General features: G+C 30.3%; 1 long non-coding RNA gene across 1 annotated transcript; it reads left to right on the top strand.

The window, feature by feature from the left end:
• Positions 1–1,397: 1,397 nt before the first annotated feature.
• On the top strand, positions 1,398–4,476 carry LOC114297018 (uncharacterized). Its single transcript, XR_014343174.1, has 3 exons — positions 1,398–2,498; positions 3,051–3,092; positions 4,199–4,476. It is a non-coding gene; the product is annotated as an uncharacterized LOC114297018 (long non-coding RNA).
• Positions 4,477–5,960: the final 1,484 nt, after the last annotated feature.

Raw genomic sequence — 5,960 nt, 5'->3', positions numbered from 1 at the left:
TCTTTAAATTTTAGTATTTTGAGATGTTGGGGTTGGTTTGGTAATTTTGTGAAAGTTCGGGGCTTTTGTGTAATTTTACAAAAGTTGGGATTTTATTTATAATAAACCTAGATGCATGTTTGGCATAGAGAAATGGAATAAATGTTGAATCATTGATGAAAATGGGACCCAAGGGTTGAATTGGTAATTATGGATAATGACCTAATTACATAGTTTGATTAATTGGGATAATTAATTGTGAGAAATGAGGAAATGAAATGAGATTGTTGAGATTGGGAGTGCAAAGGGTTAAAGGGTGTAGTTGAATTATTTATCACTCACCAAAATGAAATGTTGATTGAATATCCATTATGCATTTATTTTCTGTTTAGAGATAACTGCTTTGGGCTATCGGTGGAGGATAGTCGTGATTGTTGTAGACAATGCATGATGATTAGGCAAACGGAAACTAATCAATGGAATGTGTCATGGAATTTGACGGTTGATAGAATACATTAACTGTATGTATTGAGTGATTGTATATAGAACCAATGTGTTTGTATACGTTATGTGTAGAGGAGGAGATGGGGGATGTACTCCGCGGTTTAGGGGAAGATGGGGGATGTACCTCTAAACCGGATAGTGTTGGGAGAAGATAGGGGATGAACTCCGTAGATACAGCTCATATGCTTGTCTAGAGAAGTGAAGATAGAGCTTATATGCTTATCTTTGTGAAGTGTGGATATAGCTTATATGCTTATCTGTGAATGTGGGATATTGTTGTTGTACATATCTGTTGAGAATGTGGATATAGCTTATATGCTTATCTGTGAATGTGGGATATAGTTTTTATACATATCTGTTGAGATGATGACAGAGCTAACATGCTTATCTGTTGAAAAAGGGAAAATGAAAAGTAACTTGGACTCATAAGTCGTATGACATAAATATGTGATTTATGTGAATGTATCAGTGTTGGCCATCTATCAATTGCTAATCTTTTAGTCATTGTTCATGGTTGGTTTAGTGTATTTCTACTGGGCTGTGGCTCACCCTATATGGGAATATCATTTTCAGGTACAGGTAGCATGCCACCTCCAAGGACATAGCTTGGGAGGCTAGAGGCGGACATATTTTTTGTCGTTTTGTTTTTGATGTATTACATGTAAATTCAAGCCAAGGGCTTAATGTGTAAATGAGTTAGTACTCTTTTTGTTGTAACCAAGTGTTAACTTGGAAAGCTGTAAGCCCATAGGGCATTTTGCTTTTGTTGTTAACATGTAATACTTATGTAATGAAACTCTGATGAATGGAATAATGTGGTTATTTCATATGTTAATGAATCTCTTAATTAATGGGTTTAATGTTATTATTTTGAGGGTGTTACATCCCGTGTTCGACACCATTTGTATTAGCCATCAGAATCAAAACTCAATTTGGAAACAAAATTGAACTTCGTCATCCAAAAAGTTATCGCAATAACCTTTTTGCTGAAGTATATCTTTTGTTTCCAAATTTATCCTTGATTCTGAGCTTTTATGGATGATGTCAGCTCGAGAACTACTTTAGGATACATTCAATACTTTGGCAATGAAATTAGTACAATTGAAATGTTGAAAACTCAAATGACAAAGAGCATGTACTTTAGGAATCGAAAGTGCAACTAACCCAAACAATAAGTTTTCACTGGTTCTTTTCTTTTATTTAGGAAGAATAAATGGAAACTGGAACAGAAAAGTGGATTGTTGAGGCAATAAGTTCTTTGAAGTCAGCTTCACCAACAAGTCTTAAAATTACTTTACGATCTGTAAGAATAATAATAAAAGTTCTCTTATTTTCATTGAATTCATTTGGAAAATTCCTTGTTACAAGTGCATTATAGCAACACTTAAGATGAGAGGGCACATTTGTTTGTGTCTCAGTTTGTATTGTGTACCCTCTTACAGGTGTACATAAGAGTAATGCTATACAAATAAAAAATTCATATATAATTTTCATACATAATGATGTGGCTTGTTGTGGATCTTTCATTTCAAAACAAAACACTATTGAAGATAGATTTATTTATAATAATGGCAATGTCACATCATTCTTGTCTAGTTTTTTGTATAAATTTTATGTATGAATATAATTTTTTTGTACATAATGAGCATCTATTTCAATTATGACAAGATGTGGGCACATTTACGATACAATTTTATTGAAGTTACGATCCAATTACATCTGATCATAACTCCTAGATAAGACTACGTCACTAATGGTTGGAGTTATGGCCTGATGTAATTGAGTTGTAATTTTGCATACATCAAACCATAAACTTTGAGGTGTGCATCATGCACTCCCTTGGAAGGTGCGCACTACAGATTCAACCATTGTTTATTTCACTCTTAACATAATCTTGTTTGGTTCTTGATTAGATTAGAGAAGGAAGGGTGCTAAAGCTTGAACATTGTCTCAGTCGTGAATTTACTCTCTGTCGTCATTTCATGCGAAGAACTGTGAACAATGATTTCTATGAGGTATATAGAATCTATCGTTTTCATATATTCTAAAGGATAAAATAGGTGTATGATCCTTAAAACATGTATTTGGTATCATTTTTTATTCTTGAAATTTTAATTTTGTTTCTTTTTTTTTTAATCGAATTAATTCTATTTCAAATGGACTATTAAAATCATTAATGCAGTAATAATAAAAATCTACATATAATCCTCGAAGTATGTGTTCCGTGTCACATTAGTTCCCCAAGTTTTTTTAATTCCGTCACTTTAATTCTTATACACTAATGAAGAAGATAAAGCATATTCTTACAATTTTAGGTATTAAATTAATAAAGTTGTCACTTTACAAAACTCAAATTTTAGGAAACATTTTTGATTTTTATTATTATCCTTTAATGATTTAGATGGTCATCTAAAATTGGATAAATTTGACTCAAATTAGGAACTTTATGAACAAAATTGACAAAAAAGCAAAAGTGACACAGAACACGTACAGAAAGGATATAATTTTATTTTATCTTATTGTAAATTATAATTTTATTTTTCAATCATGTAACATCAAACTTGCAGCGTGCCAGAGCTATGCTAATTGACAAAGATAAAAAGCCCAAGGTACGCACCCAAAAAAAATAATAATAATTTGCGTGTTACCTTTAGCATTCCTATATTAGACTACTTGCTTTTGTTTCAACATTAACATTGGATCTTGAATTTGTAGAGAAATTTATTAAGGGAAAAAAAAGAAGAAATAAAAGTTATTTTTCTATTTCTTTTTTCATCCATAAATTTCTCCACAAATCTGAAATCCAAGCAAAGCCTATAACATATATATATAACCTAAGCAAAGGAATGGAGGAAGAAGGCAATTTTAGCACATGAAACTTGATATTATATTAAAAAAGTCAACCTATACCAAACTCATATTTCATAAAAAGTCAAAAAGTACACCTATTTAGAATATTCCAAACCACCTATATGTTTTGGGCTAGTAGTCTAACATGCTATTTGGTAGTCATATTGATTGTTTCTGATCTACATCTCTACAGTTATTTAGAAAAACTAATATTCAGTGTAGAATATAAAGATTGGAATCTTAGAATATAAATGATCATGTAGTATGTAAAGTACTTCAAAGCAAATCTGTAATCAGATATGTAAGTTAATACATGTATTAGTAAATTTGATAAAATCATTAATTATGATCATACGCTCCCTTAACTCAGTTGATTGGGATGTCAAATGTTCCTGACTGGTGGACATTATTGTCATGATAGAGTATATTAGAGAAAACATTTGCTTTACATAAATTTTATTTGACATATATTTTAGAAAAACAAAATGCGGAAGCAATTCAAGAAAAAAAACCTACTTGTTTATTGTTCTTCTTGACAGCAAACGTAAGAATGACTTATGTTCACTTCTTAATTTGTGCTGTAGTTTCACTTTAATCAAACAATACCATCATACCATGAATCCACAGCACAACAAAAGTTCTCACACACTGAGAAAATGTCAGAATTTTCCCCTCAACTGAAGTTTGAACAAATAGTTATCGTTATTTAGGTTCTTTGGATTGTAGAAGTAATTACAACAATGAAGAGGATTTGTCTACAATATGCCTGAAAAATATGAACTTGTACTACTTTGAACCGTGCTTGTAATTTGATTGTTACTATGACTTGTTTCTTCTTCTTCTTCTTTTGTTTTTGTTTTTACAGTGGGAGCCTCCATAAAAAAGGAGCTGGATGCCCTACATAAAAAACAACAACAATACTGAACAATACTCAACCTTGTTAACACCAGATGTTCTTTTTTTTTGAAATTGATGCTAATTATGTTAAATTTTTGTTGGAATGAATTGTTTTTTATTTTTTGGGGTTTAGAATAGGGTTTTGTGAATTGTTCCTTGTTTTTGGAATCAATGTTGCTGCTGCTGAGTTATGTATTGAAACTTGGATATAGAAAATTTTATAATAAGACCTGTTTTGATAATGAATTCGTCCTATTTTGATTATGAATTCGCTAAATATTACAAGTGTATTATTTTCCTGCTTTGGCGACCAATTTATTAGTCGCGACAAATAAATTATTTTTTTTCGCAAAAAATGACAATTGCCGACCAAGAGTTTTGGTCGCAAAAAATACATCTATTGCCGACCAAAAATTTTGTTGGTCGTGGAAACTCACTTTTGTCGACCAACAGTTTTGGTCGCGAAAAGTAACAATTGGCGACCAAACTAATTTTGGTCGCACAATGTCACAGTTGGCGATCAAATTTTTTGGTTGCAAAATGTCACAATTGGCGTCAATTGGCGACTAAGAAATTTGGTCGGCAAAAGATGACTTTTCGCGACCAAAGTGTTTTAGCGACAAAATGAATTAGTCGCGGTAATTAAATATTTAGCGACCAAAAATTTAGTCGGCAAATCCAACTTTTGCCGACTAATGAAAATTTTGGTCGCGAATTACTTTTGCCGACCCTCAATTGGCGACCAAACTAGCGACCAAAAAAATTAGTCGCAAATAACTTTTGCCGACCAAAAATAGACTTTTAACGACCAATTTTTTTGTTGCTAAAAGTGTTAATTGTTGTAGTGGTATTTAATAGGATCTTACTAATAAGTGTCTTGGGATCACAAGAAAAAGACAAAAAAAGTGTATAACTCAATACACTTTTCATTAATTTTATAACACTTTTAAATCATTTTAAAATACATTTTGAACTTTTTTTTTTATCATTTTTAAAATATTTTTTACACTAAACTCAACATTAAACAATGCGTAAGTGATACTTGTTAACATTTGTTTATTTTATAATATCTTTCAACATTTTAAAACAAAAATAATTAATTTTTATAATTTAGACAAATAATTATTAATGTTGAGCACAAGAACATTGATTTCAGGCTCGAAGTAACTGTTGGATGTTTAGTGGTATTACTTAGATGAGGAAATTACTTCTCAGTGCATAGCTAAAAAAATATTTTCAAATTAGTGATATTCTTTTTAAACATCAATATATAAAATTATATATATTTTTAATTTTGTAATTAAATTTTAAAAACATCACTGAAATAACTACCTAGATAGATGGGGGTGTTTGGTAAATTGAGTATTTTAGTAAGTTATTTTAATTTTTGGCTATTTTAATAATTTAAAAGTAGTTATGTTTGAAAAGTTGGTTAAATTTTTTTATATTTGAATAGATATTTGTAAGAGAAAAAAATAAAATGATTATAAATTTGATATGATATTTTATTTTATTAATTATTTTAATATATTTTATTTTTTAGTATTATCTTAATTTAAAAATCCTAAAAAGGCTGTTCCCAAACACTTATAATTATATGGTTGGATCAGGTGGGAGAGAGCAGTCCCATTTAATGGTGGCCAGTGGTGTAGCCAGAAATTTAGTGTGGAGGGAGCACAAATTAATGACAATGTTAATTAATTTATTTTTTTCATAATAAATAACAATGA

The sequence above is a fragment of the Camellia sinensis genome, chromosome 10 (assembly GCF_055761805.1).
Source record: "Camellia sinensis isolate YWXY chromosome 10, ASM5576180v1, whole genome shotgun sequence".
NCBI lineage: Eukaryota > Viridiplantae > Streptophyta > Magnoliopsida > Ericales > Theaceae > Camellia > Camellia sinensis.
The sequence above is the reverse complement of the archived record's forward strand: the minus strand, read 5'-3'. Positions and strand labels throughout refer to the sequence as shown.